This window comes from Euprymna scolopes, chromosome 25, assembly GCF_053919585.1.
Source record: "Euprymna scolopes isolate OS-2025 chromosome 25, ASM5391958v1, whole genome shotgun sequence".
Classification (NCBI taxonomy): domain Eukaryota; kingdom Metazoa; phylum Mollusca; class Cephalopoda; order Sepiida; family Sepiolidae; genus Euprymna; species Euprymna scolopes.
Window position 1 is genome coordinate 89,489,367 of NC_136506.1, and position 23,453 is coordinate 89,512,819.

At 34.1% G+C, this 23,453-nt stretch overlaps 2 protein-coding genes across 2 annotated transcripts in view; both read left to right on the plus strand.

Annotated features, from left to right (window-relative positions):
* LOC145247498 (corticotropin-releasing factor receptor 2-like) overlaps positions 1 to 23,453 on the plus strand; it is a 907,054-nt gene that overhangs the window by 101,310 nt on the left and 782,291 nt on the right. The gene's annotated exons all lie outside the window — the stretch shown is intronic.
* Positions 1 to 23,453, plus strand: part of LOC145247499 (uncharacterized) — a 135,927-nt gene that overhangs the window by 53,039 nt on the left and 59,435 nt on the right. The window lies entirely within an intron of this gene.

The window sequence follows — 23,453 nt, forward strand, 5'->3', positions numbered from 1 at the left end:
CTGTTTTCAGTCATTCTTCAGTTTCTATTATGGTTTTCAGTCATTCTTCAATTCCTATTACTGTTTTCACTCATTCTTCAGTTCCTATTACTGTTTTGTTTCATTCTTCAGATCCTATTACTGTTTTGTGTTATTCTTCAGATCCTATTACTGCTTAGTGTCATTCTTCAGTTCCTATTAATGTTTTTTGTCATTCTTCAGTTCCTATTACTGTTTCCAATCATTCTTTAGTTCCTATTACTGTTTCTAGTCATTCTTCAGTTCCTATTACAGTTTTGTGTCATTCTTCAAATCCTATTACTGTTTTATGTCATTCGTCAGATCCTATTACTGTTTTCAGTCATTCTTCAGTTTTTATTACTGTTTTGTGTCATTCTTCAGTTCCTATTACTGTTTCCAATCATTCTTCAGTTTTTATAACTGTTTTCGGTCATTCTTCAGTTCCTATTACAGTTTTGTGTCATTCTTCAGATCCTATTACTGTTTTCAGTCATTCTTCATTTCCTATTTTCCTATTACTGTTTCCAGTCATTTTTCAGTTCCTATTACTGTTTTGTGTCATTCTTCAGTTCCTATTACTGTTTCCAGTCATTCTTCAGTTCCTATTACTGTTTTCAGTCATTCTTCAGATCCTATTATTGTTTCCAGTCATTCTACAGTTCCTATTACTGTTTCCAATCATTCTTCAGTTTCTATTACTGTTTCTAGTCATTCTTCAGTTCCTATGACTGTTTTGTGTAATTCTTCATTTCCTAATACAGTTTTGTGTCATTCTTCAAATCCTATTACGGGTTTGTGTCATTCGTCAGATCCTATTACTGTTTAAAGTCATTCTTCAGTTTCTATTATTGTTTTCAGTCATTCTTCAGTTCCTATTACTGTTTTGTGTCATTCTTCAGATCCTATTACTGTTTTGTGTCATTCGTCAGATTCTATTACTGTTTTCAGTCATTCTTCAGTTTCTATTATTGTTTTCAGTCATTCTTCAGTTCCTATTACTGTCTTCAGTCATTCTTCAGTTCCTATTACTTTTTTGTGTCATTATTCAGTTCCTATAACTGTTTTGTGTCATTCTTCAGTTCCTATTACTGTTTTGTGTAATTCTTCAGTTTCTATTACAGTTTTGTGTCATTCTTCAGATCCTATTACTGTTTTGTGTCATTCGTCAGATCCTATTACTTTTTTCAGTCATTCTTCAGTTCTTATTACTGTTTCCAGTCATTCTTCAGTTTCTATTACTGTTTTGTGTAATTCTTCAGTTTCTATTACTGTTTTCAGTCATTCTTCAGATCCTAATACTGTTTTGTGTAATTCTTCAGTTCCTATTACTGTTTTCAGTCATTCTTCAGTTCCTATTACTGTTTTCAGTCATTCTTCAGTTCCTATTTTTGTTTTCAGTCATTCATCAGTTCCTATTACTGTTTCCAGTCATTCTTCACTTTCTATTACTTTTTTTTAGTCATTCTTCAGATCCTATTACTGTTTTGTGTCATTCTTCAGTTTCTATTACTGTTTTCAGTCAGTCTTCAGATCCTAATACTGTTTTGTGTAATTCTTCAGTTCCTATTACTGTTTTCAGTCATTCTTCAGTTCCTATTACTGTTTCCAGTCATTCTTCAGTTCCTATTACTGTTTTGTGTAATTCTTCAGTTCTTATTACTGTTTCTAGTCATTCTTCAGTTCCTTTTACTATTTTCAGGCTTTCTTCAGTTCCTATTACTGTTTTGTGTCATTCGTCAGTTCCTATTACTGTTTTCAGTCATTCTTCAGTTCCTATTACTGTTTTCAGGCTTTCTTCAGTTCCTATTACTGTTTTGTGTCATTCTTCAGTTCATATTACTATTTCCAGTCATTCTTCAGTTCCTATTACTGTGTTCAGTCATTCTTCTGTTCCTATTACTGTTTTCAGTCATTCTTCAGATCCTATTACTGTTTTGTGGTATTCTTCAATTTTTATTACTGTTTTCAGTCATTCTTCAGTTCCTATTACTGTTTTCAGTCATTCTTAAGTTCCTATTACTGTTTTCAGTCATTCTTCAGTTCCTATTTCTGTTTTAAGTCATTCATCAGTTCCTATTACTGTTTCCAGTCATTCTTCACTTTCTATTACTGTTTTAGTCATTCTTCAGATCCTATTACTGTTTTGTGTCATTCTTCAGTTTCTATTACTGTTTTCAGTCATTCTTCAGTTCCTATTACTGTTTCCAGTCATTCTTCAGTTTCTATTACTGTTTTGTGTAATTCTTCAGTTCTTATTACTGTTTCTAGTCATTCTTCAGTTTCTATTACTGTTTTCAGGCTTTCTTCAGATCCTATTACTGTTTTGTGTGATTCTTCAGTTCCTATAACTGTTTTAAGTCATTCTTCAGTTCGTATTACTGTTTTCAGGTTTTTTTCAGTTCCTATTACTGTTTTGTGTCATTCTTCAGTTTTTATTCTTGTTTTCAGTCATTCTTCAGATCCTATTACTGTTTTGTGTAATTCTTCAGTTCCTATTACTGTTTTATGTAATTCTTCAGTTCCCATTACTGTTTTGTGTCAGTCTTCAGTTCCTATTACTGTTTTGTGTTATTCTTCAGATCCTATTACTGTTTTGTGTCATTCTTCAGGTCCTATTACTATTTCCAGTCATTCTTCAGTTTATATTACTGTTTTGTGTAATTCTTCAGTTTCTATTACTGTTTTCAGTCATTCTTCAGATCCTATTACTGTTTTGTGTAATTCTTCAGTTCCTATTACTGTTTTCAGTCATTCTTCAGTTCCTATTACTGTTTTCAGTCATTCTTAAGTTCCTATTACTGTTTTCAGTCATTCTTCAGTTCCTATTACTGTTTTCAGTCATTCATCAGTTCCTATTACTGTTTCCAGTCATTCTTCACTTTCTATTACTGTTTTAGTCATTCTTCAGATCCTATTACTGTTTTGTGTCATTCGTCAGATTCTATTACTGTGTTCAGTCATTCTTCAGTTCCTATTACTGTGTTCAGTCATTCTTCAGTTCCTATTACTGTTTCCAGTCATTCTTCAGTTCCTATTACTGTTTTCATTCATTCTTCAGTTCCTATTATTGTTTCCAGTCATTCTTCAGTTCCTATTACTGTTTTAAGTCATTCTTCAGTTCCTATTACTGTTTCTAGTAATTCTTCACTTTCTATTACTGTTTCTAGTCATTCTTCAGTTCCTATTACTGTTTTGTGTAATTCTTCAGTTCCTATAACAGTTTTGTGTCATTCTCCAGATCCTATTACTGTTTTGTGTCATTTGTCACATCCTATTACTGTTTTCAGTCATTCTTCAGTTTCTATTATGGTTTTCAGTCATTCTTCAATTCCTATTACTGTTTTCACTCATTCTTCAGTTCCTATTACTGTTTTGTTTCATTCTTCAGATCCTATTACTGTTTTGTGTTATTCTTCAGATCCTATTACTGCTTAATGTCATTCTTCAGTTCCTATTAATGTTTTTTGTCATTCTTCAGTTCCTATTACTGTTTCCAATCATTCTTTAGTTCCTATTACTGTTTCTAGTCATTCTTCAGTTCCTATTACAGTTTCCTGTCATTCTTCAAATCCTATTACTGTTTTATGTCATTCGTCAGATCCTATTACTGTTTTCAGTCATTCTTCAGTTTCTATTACTGTTTTGTGTCATTCTTCAGTTCCTATTACTGTTTCCAATCATTCTTCAGTTTTTATAACTGTTTTCGGTCATTCTTCAGTTCCTATTACAGTTTTGTGTCATTCTTCAGATCCTATTACTGTTTCCAGTCATTCTTCAGTTCCTATTACTGTTTTCAGTCATTCTTCAGATCCTATTATTGTTTCCAGTCATTCTACAGTTCCTATTACTGTTTCCAATCATTCTTCAGTTTCTATTACTGTTTCTAGTCATTCTTCAGTTCCTATGACTGTTTTGTGTAATTCTTCATTTCCTAATACAGTTTTGTGTCATTCTTCAAATCCTATTACGGGTTTGTGTCATTCGTCAGATCCTATTACTGTTTAAAGTCATTCTTCAGTTTCTATTATTGTTTTCAGTCATTCTTCAGTTCCTATTACTGTTTTGTGTCATTCTTCAGATCCTATTACTGTTTTGTGTCATTCGTCAGATTCTATTACTGTTTTCAGTCATTCTTCAGTTTCTATTATTGTTTTCAGTCATTCTTCAGTTCCTATTACTGTCTTCAGTCATTCTTCAGTTCCTATTACTTTTTTGTGTCATTATTCAGTTCCTATAACTGTTTTGTGTCATTCTTCAGTTCCTATTACTGTTTTGTGTAATTTTTCAGTTTCTATTACAGTTTTGTGTCATTCTTCAGATCCTATTACTGTTTTGTGTCATTCGTCAGATCCTATTACTTTTTTCAGTCATTCTTCAGTTCTTATTACTGTTTCCAGTCATTCTTCAGTTTCTATTACTGTTTTGTGTAATTCTTCAGTTTCTATTACTGTTTTCAGTCATTCTTCAGATCCTAATACTGTTTTGTGTAATTCTTCAGTTCCTATTACTGTTTTCAGTCATTCTTCAGTTCCTATTACTGTTTTCAGTCATTCTTCAGTTCCTATTTTTGTTTTCAGTCATTCATCAGTTCCTATTACTGTTTCCAGTCATTCTTCACTTTCTATTACTTTTTTTTAGTCATTCTTCAGATCCTATTACTGTTTTGTGTCATTCTTCAGTTTCTATTACTGTTTTCAGTCAGTCTTCAGATCCTAATACTGTTTTGTGTAATTCTTCAGTTCCTATTACTGTTTTCAGTCATTCTTCAGTTCCTATTACTGTTTCCAGTCATTCTTCAGTTCCTATTACTGTTTTGTGTAATTCTTCAGTTCTTATTACTGTTTCTAGTCATTCTTCAGTTCCTTTTACTATTTTCAGGCTTTCTTCAGTTCCTATTACTGTTTTGTGTCATTCGTCAGTTCCTATTACTGTTTTCAGTCATTCTTCAGTTCCTATTACTGTTTTCAGGCTTTCTTCAGTTCCTATTACTGTTTTGTGTCATTCTTCAGTTCATATTACTATTTCCAGTCATTCTTCAGTTCCTATTACTGTGTTCAGTCATTCTTCTGTTCCTATTACTGTTTTCAGTAATTCTTCAGATCCTATTACTGTTTTGTGGTATTCTTCAATTTTTATTACTGTTTTCAGTCATTCTTCAGTTCCTATTACTGTTTTCAGTCATTCTTAAGTTCCTATTACTGTTTTCAGTCATTCTTCAGTTCCTATTTCTGTTTTAAGTCATTCATCAGTTCCTATTACTGTTTCCAGTCATTCTTCACTTTCTATTACTGTTTTAGTCATTCTTCAGATCCTATTACTGTTTTGTGTCATTCTTCAGTTTCTATTACTGTTTTCAGTCATTCTTCAGTTCCTATTACTGTTTCCAGTCATTCTTCAGTTTCTATTACTGTTTTGTGTAATTCTTCAGTTCTTATTACTGTTTCTAGTCATTCTTCAGTTTCTATTACTGTTTTCAGGCTTTCTTCAGATCCTATTACTGTTTTGTGTGATTCTTCAGTTCCTATAACTGTTTTAAGTCATTCTTCAGTTCGTATTACTGTTTTCAGGTTTTTTTCAGTTCCTATTACTGTTTTGTGTAATTCTTCAGTTTTTATTCTTGTTTTCAGTCATTCTTCAGATCCTATTACTGTTTTGTGTAATTCTTCAGTTCCTATTACTGTTTTATGTAATTCTTCAGTTCCCATTACTGTTTTGTGTCAGTCTTCAGTTCCTATTACTGTTTTGTGTTATTCTTCAGATCCTATTACTGTTTTGTGTCATTCTTCAGGTCCTATTACTATTTCCAGTCATTCTTCAGTTTATATTACTGTTTTGTGTAATTCTTCAGTTTCTATTACTGTTTTCAGTCATTCTTCAGATCCTATTACTGTTTTGTGTAATTCTTCAGTTCCTATTACTGTTTTCAGTCATTCTTCAGTTCCTATTACTGTTTTCAGTCATTCTTAAGTTCCTATTACTGTTTTCAGTCATTCTTCAGTTCCTATTACTGTTTTCAGTCATTCATCAGTTCCTATTACTGTTTCCAGTCATTCTTCACTTTCTATTACTGTTTTAGTCATTCTTCAGATCCTATTACTGTTTTGTGTCATTCTTCAGTTTCTATGACTGTTTTCAGTCATTCTTCAGATCCTATTACTGTTTTTTTGTAATTCTTCAGTTCCTATTACTGTTTTGTGTAATTCTTCAGATCCTATTACTGTTTTGTGTTATTCTTCAGTTCCTATTACTGTTTTTAGCCATTCTTCAGTTTCTATTACTGTTTTCAGTCATTCTTCAGATCCTATTACTGTTTTGTTTTATTCTTCAGTGTCTATTACTGTTTCTAGTCATTCTTCAGTTCCTATTACTGTTTTCAGTCATTCTTCAGTTTCTATTACTCTTTTGTGTAATTCTTCAGTTTCTATTACTGTCTTCAGTCATTCTTCATATCCTATTCCTGTTTTGTGTCATTCTTCAGTTCCTTTTACTGTTTCTAGTCATTTCTTTCATTCTTATCCTTTTTCTTTTCTTCACTTTCTCTTACGTAAAACTTATAGAACATTTTTACGGGATGTTTACAAGGCACTTTTTTTATTGAATAAAGTGTTTTTTAAAATATAACTTCCGATTTACCAGTTTTAATGCTTCAAAATTCCTTTCGATTTTCTAAAAATGTACATTCAAGGTGTTTCGATTGCCGCATTAGCTTGCGCAGATTTCCATCTTCAATAACGGAACATAATTGGGCGTATCAAGAAATATCTCGAAATAACTTTTATAACTAATGAAATTGTGCATAAATAAACAGCCAGGCCCTTACCATTTTACACAGGGGTATTATTTAAAATGGTGACCGTATTGAAATACTCACGTTATTATTTAATGACAAAGTATTGATATGAGAGGTACCTAACAATTAAGTAAACAATACCTACTGTATACAGTATAAGTTCTGTATATAAAATATGGCGCGGTCCGTATGCTGCATACTTACAAAACACACGTTACAAGATAACAGTTTCACCAACGCAGAAAACTTTACTTCTGTCATTGGCACCATTCACAATCACTATATTCTCACTGTAAGAAAAAAGGTTTTAAGACAGCTAGTGCTCAAAACTAACCACATTAATCAAGCAATAACTGCCAGTGCCTACGAGGGCTCAACAGGGTCATTAATTAACAGTAATCATCTAAAAAAATATTAATCCCGCTGCTACCGCAAGTAACACTCATATCCGCCACTAGATGACAGTGCACGTCACTGAATGACAGTTACATTAGTAAATCCAAGTAATCGCCTAAAAACAAAACTAATCGTCGACTCTGACAGCCAGTGCATTCCGCTAGCTGCCATTGTCAGGCATTGTAAGACAGTGGAATCCAGAAACTTTCATTTTGATCATTGCCATTGGAGCCCACAATTTTCTTGGGCCGAAAATGACTACCGATAGCAACCGGCACCATCTACCTGCGTTCTGTGTCAATACATTTTAACTGTTTACTAATAGTCAGTAATTTACGTGACTAACATACAATAATGCACGAGATAATAAAAGGTTATTTCGTTTTCGGAAAAGTGGATAACCATAGCTGTTCTGGCTTTGTGTCATATTTCCACCGGGTAATACCGGTACACAGGTCTTGCTAATATATATATATATATATATATATATATATATATATATATATATATATATATATAGAGTGCAAGGATTAAACTCAAATTCTATAAATTTAAATATGTGATCTAATTCATATATATATATATATATATATATATGTATGTATGTGTGTGTGTGTGTGTGCGGAATAATAAGGTTGACACACCGGTTCTCATCAGATCATCGAGGTTAAGCCACGTTGAGCCTGGCTAGTATCAGATGGGTGACCATTTGGGACTTTCAGGTGCTGTATGTACTCTCTGCTTATCTTAGCATTTTTTCCAGTCGTCCTGAACTTTCTACTTGACACTGGCCACAATGTCGACTCAGGAGAGATGTAGTTGGAGAATGCACAACTCTTGCCACAAAAAATTCACGAGCAGGCACCCTTACAGTGGGTATTCATAGACTGTCAAAACTGAAGGAAGGCATTTCTATCTATCTATCTATCTATTTATCTATCTATCTATCTCTCTCTCTCTCTCTCTCTATATATATATATATATATATATAGAGAGAGAGAGAGAGAGAGAGAGAGAGAGAATGAGAAAGAAAGAGATACAGAGAGAGATAATAGATATAGTAGATAAGTATTACATCCATGAATCTAGATATAAAAACAGCATATTCGCTGCGGTCGGTTGATGAAAATACGTTTGATCAGTGCATATAATTGTTAAAATCTATTGTTGTACTGGATATATACACATTGACAGCGAGTAAAACCACAACACAGTTGATCAATAAAAAATATATTGTTTCTATTTAACATCGACAAATCAGTTTTTGATTATATATTATTACTGATGTTTTGACGTTTCTGAAAGGTGCGTGAGGTAGGGTATGTGGTTGTGTCGGATGCTGGGTGATGAAGAAATGATTATGCAGCCTCGCTCTACCTGACCAGCTTTCGCTTTGTGACGATGTATTTATATAACCATTCTTTTCCTTTTGGAATGTTTAATATTTCTTTTTGACCGATATCCTCTCACATATCAAATTATGCATTCCATTAGACAATGGTGGAAAGTCCTGCGTTCTTCACATGAAATCCATTTGCGTGTATGCAACCCATTGAATTTTTTTTCTTCCTTGGGGTTGCTTGCCAATATCTAACATAAATAGGGATCAATAGAGAGAAAGAAAGTGACATGCGGTAAGACAGACAAATAGGTTTTGCATGATAAATACAAAAAAATTCTTACAACAGCATATTCTTTTCCTTGTTTTGATTCTCAGGTATATATCCATTGATATCTTGTATTTTTCTATGTAGAGTGATGTTGTTGTCGGTTGATTGATTGTGTCTGTGTAGAATATATACTGGAGAGTAAAAATAATGAAAAGAATATGCTGTTGTCATAGCCCTAGTCATTACAGAAATCTTTGTTCATTTTAGGTCCCAGGCTAAGTTTATTATTTTTTTGTGTAAACGAAATTGATAAAGGACAGTTAAACCTTTACCGCCATAACTTTTTGTGCAATAAATACATTTTGAAATCATGAAACCCACACGTGACGGAAGTTAGCATGCAACGGATGCAGGAACATAAACAAACCTTTCATTCACTTGTCGAACCATGCATCGACTTGTACTTTTAAGACCAGTTTGGCAGACAAGCAATAAGCGTAAATTTTTGGGGTGTTAGTGCGCTTACTGATCCGCGCTATTTTTTAAATCGTATTTCCAAGTTTAATTAAAGTTTCATGGTATGTTTTTTTTTATTCAGTTGTAAGGTTAAAGTATAGAATAGGTAAAAAAAAAACACCTTCCCCTCCCCATGTTAAAAATGGCTTTTTAAATAATAATGTTAGTATTTCAGCATGGATCAATAAGTACACTAGTACCATTTTCTTTTAAGGCGACTTGAAAGTACAATTTGGCAGTAAAGGCTGGTTGGTTGTTTTTGTTTTACGGCATATCAACTTTTTTCAGGTTATTTAATCCCGAATCTAGTTATTTTAAGGAACGATTTTTTAATGGAGTATATTTGTTTAAGTCGGATTCTATTTAACCCATAGTTGGGACCCTAACAGATACTACCACTCCGGGTCAGAGTGGACCTGGGAGCAATGGCAATTAAAGGGTGGCTTCACACTTCCCAAGGCCCGCAAGGTGGGGACTCATCATCGGATATAGTTTTAGATCATATCCAGGACCGGCAGTAAAGGGTTAAGAGCGCGAAAGATATAGAGATAGAGAGAAAGAAAGAAAGAGAGAGTGAGTGTGTGTGTGTGTGTGTGTGAGGGAGAGAGAGAAAGAGAGAGAGATAAGAAAGAGAGGGGAGAATGTTGTACAATGCGTGTTTCTTCATCACTTCTAATCCGATCAATTCTTGTTCTTCTTACACTTAACGCTCAGATGACGATATTTGTGCGAACTCGTTCAAGAATAATATCAGGTCGATAATCTGTCGAATGTGTGGATTGCGAAGATCTGTCAAGCGAGAAACGGTTTGAAAGAAAAACAACGGCCGATAAGAATAAGAATAATAAGAACAACAATAACGACGACGACGATGACGACGATGACGACGATGACAAGAAGAAGAAGAACAAAAAGCTGAAAAAGATGAAGAATAAGAAGGAGGAGGAGGAGGAGCAAAATGGAAAAGAAAAAAATTGTAGTCAATCGATCAAACAAATCCGAATTCAGATCGCGTCGACTGATTTCACATGAGACGATTGATAAAACATGTTGTTTTATGTTATATTATTGGTTCGAACCATCGAATTGACTAGCAAAAGCTATTGTTATGTTCGTTGGAGAGCAATAAAGGTCAACAACAAATATTCTCATATAGCTGTGCCGTCGGAAAGTTAACGGCTCCTTGATGGCGAAGCGGGTGCCATCGCAATGACGCAATTTAGAGCGAGCAAGTACCAGCAGCGCGTTTTGAGTTAAACTAGAGCAATATTAATAGTTAAGTAATATTAATAGTTAAGTAATATTAATAGTTAAGTGAAAAACCAATGCAATCAGCGCTCTTGTATAGGAAGTACACTCAATCGAAAGACCGTCTGTCGTCCACTGCCAGTCAAACTTGCTATTTTAAATTCGAGCTGGCCGATAAGGTTGATTTTATTATCCCGATTTGCAACAAATCAGTCTATTCTATAGTTTACAACACTACCTGTACCAACTGACGAATTCTCACGAGAATGAAACGCGGAGTATTATGTGTAGCTTAATTGCCATATATATTTTCATAACTTGCTACTTTGCTCTACCTATGTATTGAGCACTGTTATGTAAATACTAAAAATTTACGCATAAAATTATATCTTCGTATATTAATTTAATTTGTGATTAAATTAAGTAATCATATATATATGGCTAGGAAACCTGACGTTACCCAGGATTCAATGATGATCAATGAATGTTTTACACTCCCATGTTTCTATTGTCATCGAAATCAGTAACATTGCCGATTTTTTATGAATGAAATCGATTGATTGCCTGTTCTTGTTAGGGAGATAAAGCGGTGGATTAAGAGGAAGCTTCATGTACTGTCCCGTAGTGACGTAACCCACAATACACTGCAGCAAACATAGCACTGTAGAGAACATTTTATAAACATATTTTTATATATAATGATTTGAATTGAAGTTCAAAATACAAAAGTCAGGTATCGTGCCTCTTATTGTACTCCAAACAAAAACATTTCGAACGCGCCCCTGTCATATCCAAGAAACTATTGTTGATTTTATATGTCGGTCTTTTCAGCTTGTGTGGTAATAAAACTTCTCTAATGCACTTGAGCTACAAAGCTGTGTAAGATCAAAATCGCCTATTCCTTCTTTCGTCGGATTATTTTGATTATCAATCATCGATAATTATTGGAGACATTTCGATACAAAACCCACCTAAAAGCACTTTAAAACACATAAGGTACATTTGTATGTAATTTCATAAAAATCGGGCAAGCCGTTTTAGAAAATATAGGCAACGAACTCACAGATACAGACACAGACAAAGTTCCTTATATACATACATACATGCATACATACATACATATATATATATATATATATAATTTTAGTCATTCAATGAATTTAAAAATTTATGACGTGAAATGTTTGAATTTCGAATCAAAAGATATTCATTATTCTATGTAAGACAAAGAATACATTTGAAATATTACAACTTCTTATCCTATAGGATTTCGATGTTTACCATCTCTTCAGAGGAGAAAATATTAGCAAATAGTTATAATGGTTTACACCTTATTTGCTAAAGTCAGTGAAACATGGAAAATCACAATTAAAAGTTGTTTAAGTATTTAAATGTCATAGAGTAAGTAAGGGAAGTTAATGAAAAGGATATAGAAATTCACATCCAAATTGCATGGTAAAATCTGAAGTGAATGTCTTTATAGCAGTGTTATAAAATGATCCAAACTGTATTTCGATTAATCCTTCTTCACAATGTAATGGTCCGAAGTAGAGCAACTTTCTTTGTTTATATAATGAGTCGGTTAAAAAAATTATATTATAGGTCCGGTGGATCTGTTTATTAATATACATATAAATGGATATATTTAATATTTTTTATAATTATAGAACACGAGCTTCAAATTCCACTCCATAATAACATCAAATTGTTAATAAATTTAAATTAAAAATTAAATTAAAATTAAAACCGCTTTCAGTAGGAAAGCCATGCAAAATCCTTTTCATTAACTTCCCTGACTCTATGTCATTTAAACAACTTTTAATTGTGTATTTTCCATGTCTCACTGACTTTAGCAAATAAGATGTAAACATTATCACTACTTGCTAATATTTAAGCGTTGCGTTAAAGAGAAGTGCTTCCAAACACCCTTGAAAACCTCATCAGTATGCCTTTATTTAAGAACTCAGGTGATAAATCCTCTCCCTCTCAGTACAGACCAATAAGTCTCCTGTGTGTCATGAGTAAGCTGCTGGAATCCATATTAAATAGAGAAGTAGTCAACCACCTCAGCAGGAATAACCTTTTAGTGACATGCAATATGGTTTCCGTTCTGCCAGATCTACAGCAGATGTGCTAACTGTTATATCTCATAGAATTAGCAAATCTCTTGACAAAGGCTTCCTCTCTAGGACAATTACTCTTGACATATCACAGGCCTTCGATAAGGTTTGGCATAAGGGCCTACTTCACAAGATTTCCAGCTACAGTATAACTGGAAATTTTTTCTTGATCATAAAATCATTTCTCTCCAATAGGCTCATAAGAGTAGTAGTTGGTGGGCAGAAATCAGAGGCCATCAATATCAATGCTGGAGTCCCTCAGGGGTCAATCCTAGGCCCAACTCTCTTCCTGATCTACATCAATAATCTCCCAAAACACATACTTAAATCATTCGTTCACATCTATGCTGATGACACGGCCATCTATGGCAACACATCAAAGGCCGTAAATGACAAAGTTCTCTCAGATTCTCTCTCCTCTGATCTTGAGCGCGTGATACAGTGGGGGAGGAGGTGGCTGGTTACTTTTAATGCATCTAAAACCAAGCGCCTATCTTTACATTATCAACGTTCTGATCCCCATCTGGCATCAATTGATATGGGTGGCTCTCATCTAGGGGAAGCTCTATGTTTTGATAAGCTTCTAGGCTTGACATTTACCCCTGACCTGAAATGGAATACATACATCAAGTCAGTTGCCAAGATCGCTGGAAAAATGGTAGGATCCTACAACCACTTCAGAAGATATCTCACCCCTGATGTAATTCTTTATCTGTATAAAAGCTAAGTATGTCCAGCGATGGAGTACTGCTGCCACATCTGGGCAGGAGCTGCTAAAAACAGCCTATCCTGCCTTGACAGAGTACAAAATAGGCTTCGTGGCCCAGTGGGTGATGCCTTTTTCTCTTCCCTGTAACCTCTCTCCCACAGGAGAGACGCTGCGAGCCTGTCTTTGTTTTATCGTTACTACCATGGAAGGTGCTCGTCTGAACTCCAATCTCTGGTCCTCCCTCGCCAATCTTTCACGATAAACACCCGTCTAGCAGAAACCACTGTCAAAAATTTTCCCCACTTCTTATCTGTGCCAAAATCAAAACGTAGATTCCATGAACAAAGCTTTTTTCTTAGAAGTGCACGCCTGTGGAACTCTGTTCCGGTTGCCTGTTTCCCACCTAACTACAACTTGGATATCTTCAAGTCCAATGTGAACGAATTCCTGATGAACTGCCTCTTTAAGTAAGACATTTTATCAAATCTCCAACACTAACGTACTCTACACACAATAACCCTTATCCCTAAGTGGCTTCCGGGTCTTGATAAGTGATGACTACCTTGCTAAAAAATTCTCCTCTGAAAAGATGGTAGACATCGAAATCCTATCGGATAAGAAGTTATAATATTTCAAATGTATTATTTGTCTTCCACAGAATAATAAAAATCTACTAATTTGAAAGTCAAACATTTCACGTCATAAATTTTTAAATTCATTGAATGACTAAAATTTGATTTATTTGGCTGGCTGTTGAGCTGTTTCTGGAAGATTTTGGAGAGTATAAAGCGGTCTATAACGACAGTTAACCATTCAGTCAAGTCAGATACTATAGAGGAAACGCTCGTTTTGAACATGGAGTGCAGAGGTATATCTGATATGAATTTTCGAAAGTTCTCGCAATCAGCCAGTGACTACTGATATACAGTAAAACAAAATCTTTTACTCTTGGTACTAATGATAAAATAAATATTTATATATTTTGAACTACAAGTAATAGTTTTCGAAGATAATTAGCGAAAATTGAGTTTTTCTAAAAAACAAAAACAAAAAAAAAAACAACAACGGACAAAAACTCAATTTTTACTTATTGTTTTCGGAAACAGTTTTTATTAATAACTAGCCTGGGTGTCCGGCGTTGCCTTGGAGTTTGGGGGTGTGTGTTGAGCAAAAAAAAAAAAATAAAATAAAGTGATAGCAGGCAGGCTCGAATCCGTGACGCGAAGGCGGTAAAAAAAGTGAAAGAAAATCTGAAGTCTTACCGCTACTCCATGAAGCGATCGGAAGTTCGGAACGTTAAAATTGGGCAAAGTCAATCCAACCGATACGATCACTTGCAAAAATGGCTCGCAAAAAATCAACCCTTCGTTGTAGACAACCGCCCTGTTGAGGGTGAAGGAATTAAGGTTTTTGGCCAATTTTTTTATATTTGTCGTCCGAGATGTCGGCTGCACAACAATACCGATCTCGTGAAAATCCGTCGCCTCTGTCGAAAGTTTTCGGCATACATACATACATACATACATACATACATACATACATACATGATGATTGCAACGTACCAGTAGCATATGACATGACCTGACATTAACATACATACATACATACATACATACATACATTGAAACAGACAGGCGAGATTTATATTATAGATTAATTTTTTACCTTATCGTTTTTTTTTGTAATTTTTGGATGTGTTCATTAGTGCGACATGACAGTTAAGTAGATAACATTAGTTTTACTTGAAATACAATATTTCGAATTTAAGTATTATAACGAACAAGCGCCAATATAAGCGATAATATATTACTATAATCATTATTATCTATATTATTAGTAGTAGCAGTCGCAATGGTATCAGTGGTAGTAGTAGTAGTAGTAATAGTAGTGTTTACTTTTTGTTACTTGTGTTTAAGAAATATCAACATATATCAACTACAATTGTTTTGCCTTATACCACCGATAGCCGTGGCTTATAACACGCCACCTAACAGCTTTTCGTTGAAACTCTTTGGATTTATATTTTCAGACAACATGATTTTGAACAAATACATTGAAGACATTGCCGAGGCTGCTGCAAAGAAGGTGGGCTCTCTCTACCAGGCTAGAAAACTACTCACGCCTGACACTATCATTTATCTCTACAAAGTCACAATTCGCCCATGCATGGAATATTGTTGCCGCATCTGGGCTGGTGCATCTAACACTAGTCTCTCCCTCTTAGACAAGGTCAGAAAAAAAGTATCCAACTTAGGTCGTTTACTATCAACAAAGCTTCAACCTATGTCACATCGCCGCAATGTAACTTAATGTATTTTAATGCAGTGTACTCTGACAAACTCGTAGCACTTGTGACCCTTTCTATGCGTAAATATCCCTGACAAATTCCACAAACCATAAAATCCATCCCCTAAACTGTAGAAATCGTGAATTTATTCCCTCAGAAACCTATATTTCGAATTCGCTTCCGGTCTCCTGCTTCCCTAATTATAATGACTAGCAGAAATGCAAACGTCATGTGAACAGACGTCACACTGCTCAACTCCCTATATAGTGTGCCTGTATATGTGGTCCCAATTAGTAGCCCCTTACATAGAAGTGTCAATGTGACTTGTGTAGGAGGAATAAAAGTTTTTTAAAAAAAAGCAAAAACAAGTGTCTTAAATACATTTCCAGACTTTTTTCGTATGGACACTTACATTGATAGTACACACATTAAACTCTACTCCCCTTCGAAGTAACCTCTTCCAGCTGTAATACACGTGTACCGTTACACCAATTTCAGGAAGGCCCCATGGTAGTCTTATTGTGTGAGCATGTCAATGGATCTCGTCACAGGGAGCAAAGGCTGAACTATATAGAGGGTAAGGAATAATCTTAATGCATATCTTGGAAATATTGTCAGTGAAAAGGATGGAGATTTGGACTGCATCCTCGAGAATAACTTCACGCAAATCTTCCACATGTTCAGTTCCTCGTGAATAATTGTGTCTACAGTTTCCACACTGACAATAAACTGAGCACTTATTGTCTCTATAGAAACACGACGGTTATTATCCAAGAATTTCTTTATTTGACCAATCAACTCTGGTGTTCTGACTTCTTTACTCCTCCCTCACCTCATCATCCTTCACAGACTCCCTGCTTTTCTTTGAATCCCTTATGCTACTCCAAAACTGATGCTCGATTCATGCAAGATGGCGCAAAAGTAGTCTAACGCATTCCATATGTTTCTGTTACATTTTTGTCAAGTTTAAAATAAAATTTTATTGCATATCATTCTTCTAAAGTGTCCTCAAATCCCGATTGCATTTTTGAAATTAACCAGCTGTGATAATCAGTCTTTAGTAGGGTGTATTCCAATTCCAGCCGTAGCTGTTCATTTGAATCTGATATCAATAAAATTTGTCAGTCATCTCATAAGATGTATAGCAATAACATACTCAATTTTCAATAGTCTACCACAATTTTAAATGCTTGTACAGAAATGTCTAGAAACTTATTGAAGGCACCTCGTATTTGAATCAAAATTTGAATGAATGAAGAAGACATTTTTTTTTCAAATTTTACATTTTGTTATATTAGATATCAAATGGGTTTCAAGTAACCAACATAATGTCTGGAATAACCCAACCACAATTAGCCATTTATTAACGTTCCGCATCAAAGCACTGTTATTTGAAGTGGAAAAACATATCTTGATTGTACGGTTTCGTTGTTTTATCATGGCGGCCATCTTGAATCTGTGCTTAGCGTTTAGGTAAAACAGAATCCGATCTTTTTATCATCTAACAAATAAAAAAAACGAAAAATTGGTAAATCAGCCTCTCGTCAAACAAACTTTAAATGATTTAATTAAACTCCGCCTGCTCATATATTATCGTTGGACAAAATATGAATAGTTTAATTTATTTCTTTTGCGTGTTATTTTGGCAATTTCACGAATGATTGCAAACGTTTTATACAAATCAAACAAATGTAACCATTAAAAGTCACAACGATATACGAATGTATTTTCTATCCAATCTTATTCTTGGAAAATATCTTAAAGTTTCCAGTTACCTTTTTTTAGTAATTTGCACCCGCCCATACACACACTTATTATGTAAAGGCGTTTGTCTGGGTTTATGTATGTCTGCCTAAACTTAAAAAATACACAACAAACACCTACAAAGTTTGTATTCTTTAAATCAACATAAGCATAGAAAAATAATACTTAAAATAGTATTTTGTTATTGATTGAATTTTGAAATTGATATTCATATTAAAAACCCTGTTTTTCTATTTACTTCAAAAGAATATACACCTTTATTATACATGGGTTATTAATGTACAATTTACTTTTTCCTTTGCTGTTAATGTCTGAGCTATGAAGATATATTTGCTCCAAGGCTAAAAATAAAAACATGAACCAATAGCTATTACGTTATGCATGCATATTCGTAATGTCGTTGTTCTACCTTCACATAACAAATTCCACTTTTTTAATTTTCAGACTTTTGTACCAATTTTCCTCGGCTTAAATCCAAATATAGAGTTTCGCATGGGTTCGAATACGCTTTATATGAGGTTTCATGCCTGTAGACCAAAAACGGACGGAGGAGTTTGGTAGGCAAACATTTTAAACAAAAATATATACGCATACATAAATATCTATGAAAATATTATTTTGTTTACTATAAGCTTTTTACACAAATATTACGCAAGTATAAATCACGTATAATATCTGCATGAATACACGTAATAGTTACATAAAGATGATCACCCCATAAAAAAACGGAAAAAAAACTAATAGGGAATTAATTAAAATGAATGTTTCAAAGAATATGCAAATTAGCTAGATCTTTTGAAAATAAATGCAATTCCACGACCCATAGTCGTATTTTCTTTTTAAATAAATAAAAAAAAAGGCTTCTTGGCGTTCGGGCCTGGATCTGTTCCGGCAGATGCTACAAGCAAAGACCAGATGTGGGGGAAACCCCCACATATAAGACCTTGGTCAATGTAGGGGCAACCCTTCATACCAATTGTCACCATCCAGCTCCCCTACTCCCCGGGGAGTTGGTCCCAATTTCTCCTTCATTTCTCACTTTAAAAATCGGCCTTGTGCCTAATTTGCTCAGTGGGGGACCAAATAAATACCTCAAAGTGTAGTATCTGTTCCGGCAGATAATGCAAGCAAAGACCATATGTGGGGGCGACCCCACATATAAGACCTTGGTCAATGTAGGGGCAACCCTTCATACCAATTGTCACTATCCATCTTCCCTACTCCCCAGAGAGTTGATCCCCATTTCCCCTTCACTCCTCACTTTAAAAATCGGCCTTGTGCCTAATTTGCTCAGTGGGGGAACAAATAAATACTTCAAAGCGTAGTATCTGTTCCGGCAGATACTGCAAGATCAGACCATATGTGGGGGTAACCCAACATATCAGACCTTGGTCAATTTAGGGGCAACCCTTCATACCAATTGTCACTATCCAGCTCCCATTTCCCACCCATCGGGAGCTGGTCCCCTTTTCCCTCCCCCTCCCTTTCTCTCCACATTAAAAAACGGCCTTGTGCCTAATTTGCTCAGTGGGGAAGCAAATAAATACTTCTTGGCGTTCGGGCCGGGTAAAAGTGTAGTATCTGTTCCGGCAAAGACTGCAAGCAAAGACCATATGTGGGGGAGACCCCACAGTTAAGACCTTGGTCAATATGGGGGCAACCCTTCATACCAAATTGTCACTATCCAGCTCCCCTACTCCTCGGGGAGTTGGTCCCCATTTCCCCTTCACTCCTCACTTTAAAAATCGGCCTTGTGCCTAATTTGCTCAGTGGGGGAGCAAATAAATATCGGGTCAAAGTGTAGTATCTGTCTGATGCTGCACTTAAGTTAATTTGTCCTTTGAGGGGAAACCATCTATACTGAGACAATTATTATTTTTGGCTACTGCCAGGGTGCCCGTTTTTGGGGAGCTCGTTTTTCCCACATTAAAAACGACCTTGAGTCACATTTTCTTTTCGTAGGGAAGCAAATAAATACCAACGGAAAAACGGGTTTTAATATGAATATCAATACGCACAAAAAAACAATATTTGGGTAGAGCACTGTCGTAAATAATCTCACCCGCTATTTAATTGGCTGAAAAATGCGAGGCTCACTGTTTGCTTATAAATAAACGGTTTGAGCACAATAAAAGTGGTGGGCACATGTTTGTTTAAAATAGACATTTTATTTGCGGGAACCACTCTTGTGGGTCGATCGGTAGAACCGATGACTATCAACGCGATGGTTCTGGGTTCAATCCTCGGCTTGGGAGGGGTGCTAGTCTAGCGGAACTGAACAGGGCTGTATGTCGATGACTAGATATATATATATATATATATATATATATATATATATATATAGTGACATCCTGCTGATGATTCCCGAAAGGATGAAACATTAGTCTGAAGGTATTTAATAATTATTATAGCAAATAATTATGTCAGCCCCTTTAAGAAACTTGTTGTTTATCGTTGAGTACTTTCAGCCGTAATAAAGACGGTCAACTTAGCTAATGCGCGCATATCGTCATATAAGGATAAGATCACTCTGACTAACGCTAAAAGCATTTGATAAAATAAATGTTTAATTTCAACCGTATCTCTCACGGTTTACGGTAGCCTAGTAGCTAGAGATGACTTCTGTTGCCGGGGTTCGAATCTCTCGACTGGCGTCAATCGTGACACCCTGCACTGATGATTTCCGAAAGGATGAAACACTATCTATGTATTTAATAATTATTATAGTAAAAAAAAAAAAAAAAATAATAATAATAATAATAATAATAATAATAATATATTTGTGTGTATGTATGTATCTATGTATGTATGCGTGTGTATGTGTATATGTGTGTACTAGTATGATACCTCTCCCAGGACAGGTAAAGCAATTAATATAAGCATAGTTTTAAATTTTAAAGTTTATTTCACTTGGGGGAAATATGGTACAGTTTCCGTGGCACTCCTTATATGGCATAGTTATAAAATATATGTGCCTTCGATACAGACCGCATTATCTGGAAAACACATTTCATAATTTTTATGGATGTCAGTAGTTTAGAATTTAACAAAGCACGTCTATATTATTAACACTCATTTTTGTAAAAAATTGTGTTGCTTAATATAACTCAACATTTGATGTGCCGAGTTTTTTTTTAAATCAATTTTTTATGGAATTAACCTTTTTTAACAGTGTTTGGGAGGGTGTCAAGTAATTGTTTTAGTAGGCACAGTCATGTTCCCTATGTTACTCACCAATGTCCTATAATGTAGATTACTGATTTAAAAAATTATCATATCATAAAATATAATAATAATAATAATAATAATAATAATAATAATAATAATAATGACAATAATAACAATAATAATAATGATAATAATAATAACAACAATAATAATAATAATAATGACAATAATAACAATAATAATAATAACAATAATAACAATAATAACAATAACAATAATAACAATAATAATAGTAATAATGACAATAATAACAATAATAATAATAATAACAACAATAATAATAACAATAATAATAATAATAATAACAATAATAACAATAACAACAATAATAACAATAATAACAATAATAATAATAAGAATTATAACAATAATGATAATAAATATAACAATAATGATAACAATAATAATAACAATAATAATAAAATAATAATAATAATAATAATAATAATAATAATAATAATAATAATAGCAATAATAATAATAATAATAATAATAATCGGATGTGTTATGACAAGATCATTTTTTGGGAGATGACACGTTTTTCTGTCCATTTTATTTCTCAAATACACTCAACCTATCTTTGGACTACTGCACTAACCGAAAAAAAAACAACAATTTCTGTGATTTCAGCTGTGTTGAAAATATTCCAATCTGACTAATTATATTCAATTAGATTTAAATTTGGATGTGATTCTTTCTAAAGAATTATTTTCGCCTTTCGGATTATCTTTGAAAGAATCTTCATGCAAGCTGCAATGTTATGCCTGGTTTATTATTATTATTTTTTACATTTCCCACATTTTTCACTCGTTGTTTTTAAAGGACATAACCAGCAAATTCTAGCTTTGCTACAAATATACTTTGCTGATTTCTTTATGTCCTCCGATGAGAGGAATAGCAAGAATAGCAAATGTAAATTGTTTTGGGAGTATTTAGTCGAACAATAATTTTGATTGTAAATTTCAACTTCTAGTTTTAATTTTCTTTCTCTCATAATAAGCTCTACTCTCTATTTTGTATTGAACTTTTTTATTTGGTTGGGATTAAATTATCTATATATAAATGCTGGTATTTATATTAGATTGAAGTTTACCATTGCTTATATCAGATAAATATTGCATCTTTTTTTTATTTCATTATATATATATATATATATATATATATATAAGATTTAGACACTCTGATGAGTCGTAGCCGCCGAAACACGTGTCAGTGGATAATTATATTTTAAAAATAATACATATGCCACTCCCCATTTGGGGGTACCGAACTTGTCAAAGGGAAAATTATTGCCAACTCTCATTTAGGTAAAAATTCGCTTCCATATAAATAATTAGATTCATTCAATAAGTATCGCTAATAAAAACAAACAAACAAACAACATCTACGTAAACAAGGAAATAGTAGTCCTGCGAGATAGCTCAGAGGAAGAGCCCTAGGCTTCTTATCACAGGGTCCCGATTTCGAATTTCGCTAGATTCAGTCACTGTCAGTGGATTATTATATTTTTAAAACAATATATATATATATATATATATATATATATATATATATATTTGTAGTCATCGACATACAGTCCCGTTTCGTTGTATCACAACTCACCAGTGCCGCTTGACTAGCACCTCCACCAAGCAAAGGATTATGTTGACAGTCGGCAGTTCTCCCACTCGACCACGGAAGCGATGTCCGAATATCTAGTTAAACAAACATCCATCAGCCACTTATACAGAGCTCAAACCGCCTGTTCATAAACAAACAAACCGCGAGCTTCGCATTTTTCAGCCAATTAAGCAGCGGGTAAGATTATTTACGACATATATATATATATATATATATATATATATATATATATATATATATATGATATGATGAGGCCATTTTTAACTTTGGAATATATATATTCTCGGCATTCGTTAAATATCGTCGAGCGTTGAATTTCAATTCAGGACTACAGGAGGGCTCTTCATCCACCAGCGATTGAAGGAAAAAACTCTACCCGAACAGCCATCATCAAAACTCTCTTGGCTGATAATGTTACTCTCGTTGCTGCACTTCATGAAGAATCCCAGTCACTCGAAAATCAATTTCCAGCAGCAAAGGCGCCCAGACAAACAATCAGCCTTAAAACGACAGAAGTAGTACATCAGCTTAAACCAACATCGAAACAATTTCTTGGATGGAAACAGACTCCACCTGTACATTACTTTCCTGATATTCCTGTCCATGTTGGTGACAAAAACCTGAAATATGTGAAATCCTTTACTTATCTAGGAATCACAAACAGTGCATCTTACACACTAGATGGCGAGATTACTAATTGGATAGACAAATACCAGTGCAGCATTTGGAAAGCTTAAACATAGACTCTGACCGGGAAATTAGAATTGAAACTGAAATCACTGTATACAAAACTTTTGTGCTGACCACTTTATTATAAAGCGCAGAAACATGAACAGCATCGCGATAGCACATTAACAGAGTTTATGTGATTGCGAATATTACGTGGTGTTGTACTCCTTTTAAAGCTCACAAACATTAATCTATTTTCCAAATGTAACATTACAGGAATCGAGAGAATCTCATGCAATGGTAACTCCGCTGGACAAGTCATATATTAACAATGAACAATGATAGAATTCGCAAAATACTGATGTATGGTGAATTTGATGATAAAGCAAAGAGTATTGAGAAGCCATTGATGAGATACAAAGATAAATTGAAAAGTACCCTTGTGTCCGTAAATATACAACTGAACAAGGCCGATAGCCATTAATCGCGTGCTCTC